The sequence below is a fragment of the Tamandua tetradactyla genome, chromosome 26 (assembly GCF_023851605.1).
Source record: "Tamandua tetradactyla isolate mTamTet1 chromosome 26, mTamTet1.pri, whole genome shotgun sequence".
In the NCBI taxonomy this organism is placed as follows: Eukaryota; Metazoa; Chordata; class Mammalia; order Pilosa; family Myrmecophagidae; genus Tamandua; species Tamandua tetradactyla.
This window is the reverse complement of record NC_135352.1, coordinates 42402565-42414453: the sequence shown is the minus strand read 5'-3', so window position 1 is coordinate 42414453 and position 11889 is coordinate 42402565. Positions and strand designations below refer to the sequence as shown.

The 11889-nt window shown below is 37.4% G+C and overlaps 1 pseudogene; it reads left to right on the top strand.

Annotated features, from left to right (window-relative positions):
- Positions 1-996: 996 nt before the first annotated feature.
- LOC143669716 (leucine-rich repeat protein soc-2 homolog) lies at positions 997-1772 on the top strand (annotated as a pseudogene).
- The last annotated feature ends 10117 nt before the right edge of the window (positions 1773-11889 follow it).

Sequence of the window (11889 nt, the reverse complement as noted above, 5' to 3'; positions counted from 1 at the left end):
GGAGAGCAGTTGGATCTAATTGGCTTATCATCTTAACCTAGTTATTCAACTGCTTTATTTGATCTAGGTTCAATATTTGATGATAGTAGGAATCAAAATATTTCTCTAGCTTTATTGTGCTTCCGAAAAATTGAAGTATAACTGATTTAACATAAGTTTTACAAATATATACTTACGATGTCCTGACCTTTTCTGTCCTAGGTAGGGTGTTAGGAATAGTATGGACTATAGCAATATTTCTAATCTCCTAAAACCACTTCCTTTCCTCATCCCCCAAAACCTAGATTATCAGAAACAGAACCTCAAGAAATAGTCTTTACTTTGCAAACATCCTCAGATTTATATGATTCTTTCCATATAAATCCTTGACCATGCTTGCCTCTTAGGATAATTTACAAAATTTTTCATCTATCGTTTAATAAGCACATGCCATTCAGTGTTCCAAGAACTTTGCCTATTCGCTATTAACTCACAAAAATGATGACCAGGCTGTGTGGTTGGCACAGGTACCAGTATTAGATATACTTCCACTGTTACTGAGAGCTTACCAAATTCCAGTCTCAGTATCAAGCTATTTATTTTATTATTAACAATAGCCAGTATTTTTTGGGTTACTTTATGCCAAGCTCTGTGCCAAGTGATCTACATGCATTAACTTCATACTCCTTTGGGGGTATGTGAGAGAAGAGGTCCAACAAGGGTGCCAGGACCTTCTCCTATGGCTCTTTGGAAGTGAATTATGTAACCTCGTTACGCTGGATGTAGCTCACAATCAATTTGAACACCTTCCAGAGGAGATTGGAAACTGCACACAGATAACCAACCTTGACTTGCAGCGCAATGAACTGCTAGATCTCCCAGATACTATAGGAAACTTGTTCAGTTTAAGTCATCTTCGTATAAGATATAACAGACTATCAGCAATCCCCAGATCATTAGCAAAATGCAGTGCACTTGAAGAATTAAATTTAGAGAACAATAACATTTCTACTTTGCCAGAGAATCTTTTATCAAGTCTTGTGAAACTGAATAGTTTGACCCTAGCTAGAAATTGCTTCCAGTTATGTCCAGTGGGTGGTCCATCTCAGTTTTCCACCATCTATTCTCTCAACATGGAACACAATCGAATCAATAAAATCCCATTTGGAATTTTCTCCAGAGCGAAAGTATTAAGCAAGCTAAATATGAAGGACAACCAGTTAACATCACTTCCGTTGGATTTTGGAACATGGACCAGTATGGTAGAATTGAATTTAGCCACTAATCAGCTCACAAAGATCCCTGAGGATGTGTCTGGTCTTGTTTCTCTTGAGGTTGTAATATTATCAAATAATCTGAAGAAACTTCCCCATGATCTTGGAAACCTTAGGAAGTTAAGAGAGTTGGATCTAGAGGAGAGCAAATTGGAATCCTTGCCAAATGAAATTGCTTATCTTAAAGATTTACAGAAATTACTTTTGACAAACAACCAGTTGACCACTCTTCCCAGAGGCATTGGTCACCTTACCAATCTCACACATCTAAGCCTTGGAGAGAACCTACTTACTCATCTCCCTGAGGAAATTGGTACCCTGGAGAACCTTGAAGAACTATATTTGAATGACAACCCCAACCTGCATAGCCTTCCATTGAGTTGGCTCTCTGCAGCAAACTTTCATCATGAGTACTGAGAACCGTCCACTCAGTCACCTTCCACCTCAGGTTGTTGCTGAGGGTCCTTCTTTCATCATCCAGTTCTTAAAGATGCAGGTCCATATCGTGCCATGGTCTGATCCAAACCCACCGGTCCCCCACACTGCCAAAAATAGACTGCCATTAATGTTGCATATCTATATCTGTATCTGTTTATGTAGATATTGATATATATGGCAGATTCATAAAGACTGCGTTATGGGTTTCTGCTATTAGAGGAATCATAGCCATTTAGGTTGGGTTTTTTTTGTTGTTACAAAAGGCTTATAAGCTTTCTTTGCTGAACTTGATGGGTGCTTTTTGTTGTGTAATCTGATATGCCAGTTTGCTTAAGACATCTGCCAACAAATTATGAAATTATTAAATTTAAAGGAGAGGTAGTATAGTTGACATACTTTCTCTTAGGAAAAATAGTAGGCAATTTGTTGCAGCTTTTCATACATTTTCCTCTTACCAATAGTCAGATCTCTCTAGTATGATAAGCCCTGAAGGAAGAAGTTTCTTTAACATATTTTGAGATTTAAATTTTATATATTGTTTACAGTCAGAGTAAATCACTGGATTTTTGGGGGGGGAGGGTTGATTTGCTCTGTTTTAATCTATCAAATCTAGAATTTATATCCTCTGCTAAAGAATCTGAATCACTTTGTTTAAATATTCAAAGAAACTTGCTTGTTGAAAACAACTAGCAAAGCAGCTAGAAAGGATGCAGTCAAAAATTCTGAAATTCCTTTAATTGTGCTTCTCATACCAGTGGTGAAGCAAAATATCTGAAGAGAGTCTTTGGACTGGAGGAGGATATTAAGACCTTTTCTAGTATATCTTAAGTCTGGGGACAAAAACTTGTAGTAAAAAGGAGTTTTCACCCCTAGAAGTTACAGACCCAAAAAAGCTAATAAGATAATTTGGCAAAAAAGAAAAAAAATACACATAAACACACACATTCTATATGTGTATATACAATGCTATATAGATATGTATTTATCATATCATAAACTACATAGGTAACTTTAAGGATTTTTCCCTATCCTTGTACAGTGAAATGAATGTCTTTCTTTGAACACTGCAGTATATGTATGTTCCAAGGTAATTTAACAGTGTATTATGGTTTTATATCCTGACTTGCCTTGTACATTTTTCAATTCTGAAATATTTGCATCTAAGCACATCTTCACACTGTGCTGTATTGCTGCTGAACGAAATGTACTTTTCCCCACATATGGGGCACTGGCTTCAAACAATTCAGTTCAGTATCATTAATTTTAATCTCATCCTTCTTTCTTGGTAGTTACTGCAAGTTGGAAAAGAAGCGTATTGCATAGAAAGGATTGATAGATCACTGGAAGTTCTGTAAGATGTGCATGTGCTATTTGACTATTTGATATATTTTCTTTTGCTTTACTGCTTTTAAGGCTACAAGTATTGTAAATGTGTGCCCCTTATACAGCACTCTTACTTTTAGTGTCAGTCTAAGTCAATGTAATTATTGAGGAGACACACAGAGCAAGTGTATTCTAGATATCATCCTAAAAAACACTTTCCATTTATTGAATATTATGTATAATTACGTATTGCTGCTTGTTTTTTGCCATTTAAATGGGCATTGTATTTTAAGTAAGACAGATCATTTTTGAAACAAGGCTGTAATATTAAGATGGAGATTAAGAGTATAGTTTTGCCTTTCCTGGCACACAAATTCAGGGCTAGGTTTGAGGTCAAACCCATATTCTTAATTGTCATTTTATAAGAAATGGACTTAGAAATGGAAGGCAGGTGAAGATATAAAACCCTAGAATGCTTAAATGTGCTGTAAAACTACTGTAGATGATGCTGGATTTTACGGAGTAATATCCTTTCTTTTTTTCATCCACTGTGGCTTTTCAGTTAAAATTTTGTTTATAAAAGGAATTTGTTTATTACAGCTCTATCAAAAAAAAAAAAAGAAATTCTGGTCTATAATTATATCTCCTTCACAGTGACCCTTTTGTGACTTAGTCTAGTCTTCTCTCTCCAAATTTTCCTTGCTGCTCTGCAGCTTCTCACTTTTTCAAACGTCCAAGCCTCTTTGATCTGAGTTGGGAGATGTGCCAGTTTGAAGCTGTCTTGTACCCCAAAAAAGCCATGTCCTTTAATCCTCATTCAGTACTGCTGGGTGGGAGTTTTTGATTGTCTCCATGGAGATGTGACCCACCCAATTTGGGTGGGACCTTTGATTAGGTGGTTCCCATGGAGATGCGTCTTCACCCATTCAAGGTGGAGTCACTTACTGGAGCCCTTTGAGAGGAAATCATTTTGGAAAAAGCTTGAGAACCAGCAGCCAGAGACCTTTGGAGATGCAGAAAGACAATGGCCCTGGGGAAGCTGTTTGAAGAGCCAGGGGAGAAAGCTAGCAGATACTGCCATTTGCCTTCCCAGCTGAGAGAAACCCTGAATGTCATCTACCCTTTCTTGAATAAAGATATCTTCTCTGGATGCCTTGGTTTGGACGTTTTTCTCGCCTTAGTACTGAAAAATTGCAACTGAATAAGTCCTCTTTATAAAAGCTGCCCCATTTCTGGTATATTGCATTCCAGTAGCTTTAGCAAACCAAAACAAGTGGCTTCTTCTCACTAATCATTCTTTGCCTTCCTATTCTCTGATTCTCTATCCATTCTTTTAATGCTGCCTCTCAAAGCATCTGGGTCCTGATCCAAAACTCTGGGAGAAGATGGAGGGCTGAGGAGAGAAGTAGAGGAACAAGCAAACATTCTGTCACTCCTTGAAATGCCTACTCTCTTGTATTCTGCAGATTCTCCCTTTTCTACTTCTCCAAATGTACTGCATTCATGTCCTTTTCCAATAATTCTTTCTCTCATAAAAAGGGATTATAGAAAATAATTTCCAAGACTTTATCTTCAGTTTTCCTCTCCCCTTAGCTCTCTTTTTTGGTGATCAGACCTATTGCAAAAAATTCATTACCTCAATCTGCATAGTCCAACATCTAATTTTATTCTCTACCCCCAAATTCTTTCATACATGTGCCGCTTCTTATTGTATAAGTTTGTCTTCACTTAAATAAATGGAATGCATTGTCAATATGCCAGCCTTAATGTCAAATATTTACCAGTTATCCTTTCTCCCCAGACACTTGCTTTCCACTCTTGATCTTATCCACTTCTGTTATTGACTATACCTTTTTCTTTATCTTTGACTCCTCCTACTCCCTTAATCCTAAATTCAATATATGATCAAATGCAATCAATTCTCCTGCTTCTACAGCTCTTGCTTCTTTCCTCCTTCTTCCATGACTACTATCAATATACTAGAAACAGTATTTAAATCTGACCTGTATTACACAGAGTAAACTCATCTACCCAGTTCTGTTTTTCCCTTGATATAATTCATTCTTCATAGCATGTACAGATCTTTCTCCCTAAAATACAATTTAAATAAAGCCATTCCCCCATTAGGAGAAACCAACCAAACCAAACCAAACCAATAAATGAATGAAAAGAGTCTGCATTGCCTCCTGTCACGGTCAGGTTCATGTGTCAACTTCACCAGGTGGTGGTGTCTGTTGGTTGAGCAAGTGCTGGCCTGTCTTTTGCTATGAGGACATTTCATATAATTAAATCATGACTACGTTGGCCGCATCCATATCTGATTCCATTTGTAATCAGCCATGGGTAGTGTCTTTTGCAATGAGTAATGTTTAATCTAATCACTGGAGGGCTTTTAAGGAGGATTCAGAAGAGACAAACTCTCTTTCTGCTTCAGATGAGCATCTCCTGTGGAGTTCATCCAGACCCTTCATGGGAATCATCAGCTTCACAGCCTGCCCTACAGATTTTGGACTCTACATTATTCGAAAGTTAAATGAGACTCCTTTATAAATTTTATATCTACAGATATTTCCTGCTGATTCTGTTTCTATAGAGAACCATAGCTAACACACCTCCTCAGCTTTCTGAATTAAGTCCAGACTTCTCTAGCTGGTGGTTAAGGCTGCTCACAATGTAATCCCAACTTTGAATTACAGGTTTCTATATGCTTTTCACCCTTCCCATATCCAGCGCGCTACTCACATTGGACAGCTCTGTGGCCCCTGAATTTGGTCAGAAATGTCTCCTCCCTCTGCTTTTGCATGAATTGGTCCTTCTACCTGTGAGGATCACATGCCTTTCATCCCAGCATGGTGAAAGCCAACACAGTATCAAAGCTCATCTGCAAGTCCAGGTAGAAAATATCAAGACAAGAGAAAGAAAAACACAAGAGAGTATGTTCTCTTTTTTAGATCCACCAGAGCAGCTTGTTTGCTTCTTCTTTATGACACTCTATAATGTGCTTTATATTTTTTCTTAATACTTGTCTTTTCTCCTCTTTCATTCTTGGAGCTACTTGGAGGAAGAATTTATGCCTCATGCATGCTTTAGTTCCTGTAATTACCTTGCCCGTAGTAAATGCCCAGTAAACATCACTGGATTGAACTGTATGCCCTTTGACCAACAGTTTAATCTCTGAGATGCCCTTCCCTCATCTGCAAAATGGGAGTTTGCATTATAAGTCCCTTCCAGCTTCATAATTTTATATGTCTATTTTATTACCCCACAGGTTTTTTGTGTGTGTTATTATTATTATTATTTTTTTAGTTTTGTGGTGTGGGTTTGCAAGAACAGTTTGAAGCCACTACAAATGTATCAACTGATTTCTTCTCTGAGAGTTATTACTTTAAGGGAGCCTGAAAAGTGGGGATGACTTGTGTTTGAATACATGACACTGGCTCAACCACTTTTACCTAGTTTTCGAGTGTGAAGTTTTCTAGACCTCTTGGACTAATTAAGATTAAAAAAAAACCCAGAGTGTTAGAGCTGTGTTTCATATCTTCTTTTTTTAATTGCTGGGATGGGTATAGAAAACAAAATGACAACATTTATTGAGCACTTACTAGTTTGCAGGCAGTGTGCTAAATTCTTCCTGTGAGTTTTATTCCTCACAACAACCCTTAGAGTAGGTATTATTGCCCTTATTTCACAAATAAGAAAAATTCAGAATAGCATTTGGTTCTTTATTAGTACTCTGTAAATGCTGTCATGTGCCTCTGCATGTGTTCTTTGAATCTACACTCTCATAATTGTTATTGATAATTCTCCAGACTTTAGTAAACTTTCTGATGATATTTATTGCCTCTTCCATATAGTGTTGTCATTTAATTGTACTATCTTCTAAGGCTTTACCCATCTTTAATAGGAGGAAAATGATACAAAAAGTAATTAGTTTAAAATTACCTAATTTGGCCCCAGTGGAAATGTGCGCATGTCGACCTGAGGTCTAAATTTGCTCTATGGACGTGTTTATCAGCACATTGCCCGCGGCTCGCTGGTGATTCTTGGTGGAATGGAAGTGTCTGTAGACTGGTTGGATATTATCATAGCAGTCAGGGGCTGCCAAACTATGGCTCCATCTATTTTTAAGCAAAGCTCAGCAAACTCATCTATCTTTTTCTAAAAGGGGAATGAAACAACGTTTTCCTGCATGTGCTAATCGAATGCTGTTTTAATGGCAGATGAGAAACTCTGGCTAAAAAAACATCCTTCAAATTGCACTCTTCATAGCAAAGCTGTACCCATATCACAGGCAGTGTTCAGTGCCTGCTATGTGCCAGAATTTGTTCTAGGCTCTGGGGGTTCGGTGGTGAAGACAGCTCGGCTGCGATGGAACTTACACTCTTGTTGGCAGGAGACACATGACAGGAAGTGGTGATTACTTCCGGAAAGTGATACATTCTAGGAAGAGAACGGAAGAGCTCAGTGTGCCAGTGCAGACGTTTGGCAGTCGTGCACTGGACCAGCAGTGCTGCACCGGCGGTGTAGGCCTGGAGCTGGAACCCTTCTGATGATTTGGGGCTGCTGCTTGGAGGGCACTAAGTAGTTTTTCGTATCTGTTCTGCATGTGATGGTAAGTCATTGCACGCGTGGTATGATAGAATGAGAAGGTCAGACAGAGCTTACTGAGAACTTTGAACCGAGACCTGGATGACGAGAAGGAAGCAGCCGTACGAAAGCCTGGAGATAGAGGAACAAGCTCAAGCAAAGGCCCAGTGGCAAGAACAGTTGGGCCTTTCTGCAGAAGGAAAAGATGACCTGTGTGGCTGGAACAGAGTGTGTAAGGGGAAAGTGAGGGGAGACATAATCAGCTGGGTATCACCAGCATACTTTTTGGAAGAGCAATTACATGTATTATGGTAAACTTGTTTGCCAAACAAAAATATAAATGTCTTGATGTAAGTATATTCTTAGCAGGTGTACAATTACTATGTGGGGGAGAAGTACACAACAATATGTGTATCTATGACTGAATAAAGGGGTGTGGGGTCAAGACATGATCATTATATTTGTAATAAGAAGATTCTGGTGTACAAAAACATGTGCATTTCATTTCAATGAAATATTTGTTTTTATTCAGCCAATAATTAGCAATATGCTCAATCTTGATTTAATATTCAAGCAAATTGAAAACGCTGTGAGTGGTAATCATGGCCCTTGAATATCTAACTTTACAGGTTGCTGTGCAAAGATAGAGGCTAGAAGTGAAAACAAGACTTAGTTTTTCCCTTCCAAGTACGTCAGTTGTTCAGGGGGAAGTTGCTGTAGGAGCTTTTTAAATGAGGGATAAGATGACTTTAAAGATTCACAGCACAAATAAAAGATTAAAGTCTGTTCACCTGATTTCAGGCAGCTTTGTTTGTGCTGACACACTTCATAAGTATGTTTAGTAACTTGAATAATCTGAATATACTACTTCAGTGGCAATATGATGTTAATATTGAGGATAAGACAACAAGATTTCTTAGGAAGTCCACATTAGTGCAAACAGCTCAATTGTCAAAAATGTGACTCTTTTTCAGCCTATGGTTTTTCTTTACTTGCCAGATAAATTAATGGAATTCTTTGATATATTTAAAAACCTACCTGTAAAGGCTGCAAAAGAACATGAAAAATATTTTCCAAACAATTCTATAACTTTTTAAAAAAAGGAACTTGAAATATATTTAGCACTATATCCCTACCTAATTATTAAAATGCTTTTGTGTTGCACTAATCAATTTAGCAATTTACTTTATAGCTCAAGGAACATTCTGTTCATTCTGAAATCACCTAATAATTTCTAGGTCCATGTCAGATCCAAATATCCAGAACTATAAGGCAGAGATACAAAACATTCAAATTCATTATAGATGATTTAAATTTGTTAGTGAAAAATTTCTCATTTGGTAATAGAAATAGAGTAACTAAAGTAATCAGCTGTATATGGGGCCTGATTTAAGATGCAGATATTCATTAGTAGGAAAATTATAAATAAGTTGGTGAAAACTTTCAAATAATATGATCTCTCTCACTGACACAAATTATTCACTATTGTTGATTTGAAATATGTTTATTAATTTTATTATGTTAAAACTTGTGATAATCCTGTTCCCAAGTTTATTTAAAATTAAGTTGTTCACAAATGCTTGAAGTCTGAGAAACTCTTCTATATAAAAATAAGGAACTTGTGCTGAAATCAGGCTTTCCTGAATGCACAGAGAAGACTGATTTAGTATTTGGAAATGATAGTTAATTGGAAAACAGTTCATTATCCTAAAAATAATGAGTTCAAAAGACCATTAATTTTGAAGTCCTTTCTGTAAGTAGATTTAGGTATATAGTAATGTAATTATTGTTACATCCAATAGATGGTTTGGACTTTAGTATTGCCAATTCAATGAATGTTTTTTAAAAGTGATCTTTATTTCTTTTAAGGTTTAATTGAGTTTTCATTTGTACTTTGGCAGGTCGACTCTGCCACAGAAAAGCATTGGTTTTTGCACATAGACACTGATGTATGAAGATTGAAAGGTAAGTTTGTATAGTTCCACAAAAAGAAGGAAAAAAGGCAGCTAAAGGAAAAAAAAAGTCGACACTACAAGGTAGCAATTGGCTAAATCCATTATGTGGGACATTCTACAGGGCACATAACCAGCTTTTTCCTAAAAGATCAATGGCATGAGGGAATAAAAAAGGAGACAGCTGTTGAAAAACAGAGAGGATTTAAGAGGACTTGTGATCAAATATATTGTATGGACTTTACTTGACTCATTCAAATAAAGCAACTATAAAAATAATTGTTGAAGTAATCAAGGGTGGTTGATGATATTAAAAAATTATTAGTACTTTTGATTGGTCTAATAGTCACGTAATGATAATGTTAGAATTTTGCTTTTGTCTGTTCAAGCAAACATGAATATGTATACAGATGAAATGGAACATGTGGGTTTTGTTTGAAATCTGGATAAAAAGAATTAGGAGAGTGTATGTAAAATAGATTCAAATAATTTTGACGTATGTTGAAGCTTGTTGAATCTTGCATGAGTTCTCATGTTACTCTTTCCTCTATTTTTGTGTATATTTTATATGTTTCATAGTAAAAAGGTGATATTTCACCTGTATTAAAATTATCTATCTAACAGTCCCAGTGTATAATTTCTTTTGCATGAACTTGAGAGTCAGTGCTCCTTCAGTTTTGCCTTCTGGCTGCTTCAACTTCCTAACACTGTTTCAGACTCTGCAGCCGTAGACAGAACCTAAACAATGCATGTGCTTGTATTCCAGTGACATTTTATTTACAAAAAAGAAGTGGGCCAGAGTTTGTGGGCCTCTGATACACATTATTTTTTTTACCTATACACCAGCTCACTAATTTCCTCCTCAGTTTCATCTAATTGTCTGCTCATCATGTTTGCTTAGTTACTTCCTTTTTCATTTCCAGAATGTCTGTTAGCTTCTTGCCCCTGAATTTGCACGTCACTTCCAATTTTCCAAAGATATTTTAAGCTTAACCTATTTTTTTAAAACCATAGTAAGCGCAGTGTTTTCATCATCTGTGACAGATAATCTGAGGATTTGAAGTCCTCGCAGGTCTGCTTCCACTGTTCTTGCCCATCCTTGCAGACTTTTCTCTGGGACTAACTTGAGGACGAGGATGAAGGTATTTTCATTTAGAGAGTCGTCCTCACAGGGTGGACGGAAGACATCGGTATCACCTGAAATGTGTGAAAAGTAAGTGCTTGGATCTTCCCCAGAGCCACTGGATGAGAACTTCCAGGAGGCGGCCCCACAGTTGCTTTCACAAGTCCGCGTGGCATCTGATGGGCTCTCAGGCCTGAGAAGCACTGCTCCAGGACCCTGGGTCCAGGCCTGTGTCATTGCCTGCTCTGTCTCGCCTCTGACCCAAGTCACATCTTGCATCGTTTGAGCCTCTCAGCGTCAGTTTGGGCACAAATCTGGCTAATTTGAGTGAAACACTTACCTTGAGGATGTAGCCCCTTGTGTTCTCAGCTTCATTTGGAAATATTTAGACACGCCCTACTCCCCACTTTGAGTAGACCCTGAATTTGAATCCTGTTCTCCTCATTCCATAAACCTCCTCCAACCGAACTTCAAGGTTCCTAAAGGTGGCAAAAGCCTTCGAATGAAAGGAGCCTCTGTGCCCCTCTTCCCTCTGGGTTCAATTTTGTTAGCTCATTGGTGCTTTTAAGCGTGTTTTATTTATTTATTTATTTATTTATGCATGGGTAGGGAATTGAACCCGGGTCTCCAGCATGGCAGTCAAGAACTCTGCCTGCTGAGCCACCGTGACCTGCCCCAAATTGGTTTTTAATATTTTTATCCAGCAACTTTAGTTGGTTTCCAGTCAGAATGCTAGTCCCAATTTCTTAGCCGACCATTGTAAGAAACGATATCTTGCAGCTATTTCTAGAATTAATTTGGTTTTATCTGCAACACAAGAAAAAAACAAAAGAATATATGGACGGTTTACCTTAGTAAGGGATTGACACTTATGTGAAAAGTTGCATAAAATGCTTAACTTGTATTTTGAGATTTACACCTCAACTAGGTCCAGATTTACTCTCCAGTAAGGTGTGTTGGCCTTGTGAAAACGGCTCTGTCTGGATTTTGAAAGTTCTTTTGCTTCGTTCATATATCATAAGTCTTTGAGAATGTTGGAGCAACCCCCTGAGTTAAATTTAATCTTTGACAGTTTCCGTGCTTGTACTTATTGTGAGAAATATTCATATTGGCAGAAAGTTGATGGGTTCCATCATTCTGATGTTGCTATAAGGAATTGAATTTATTGATTTTTTGGATGAAAATAACATTTATGCAAAATGATTCTGTAAAG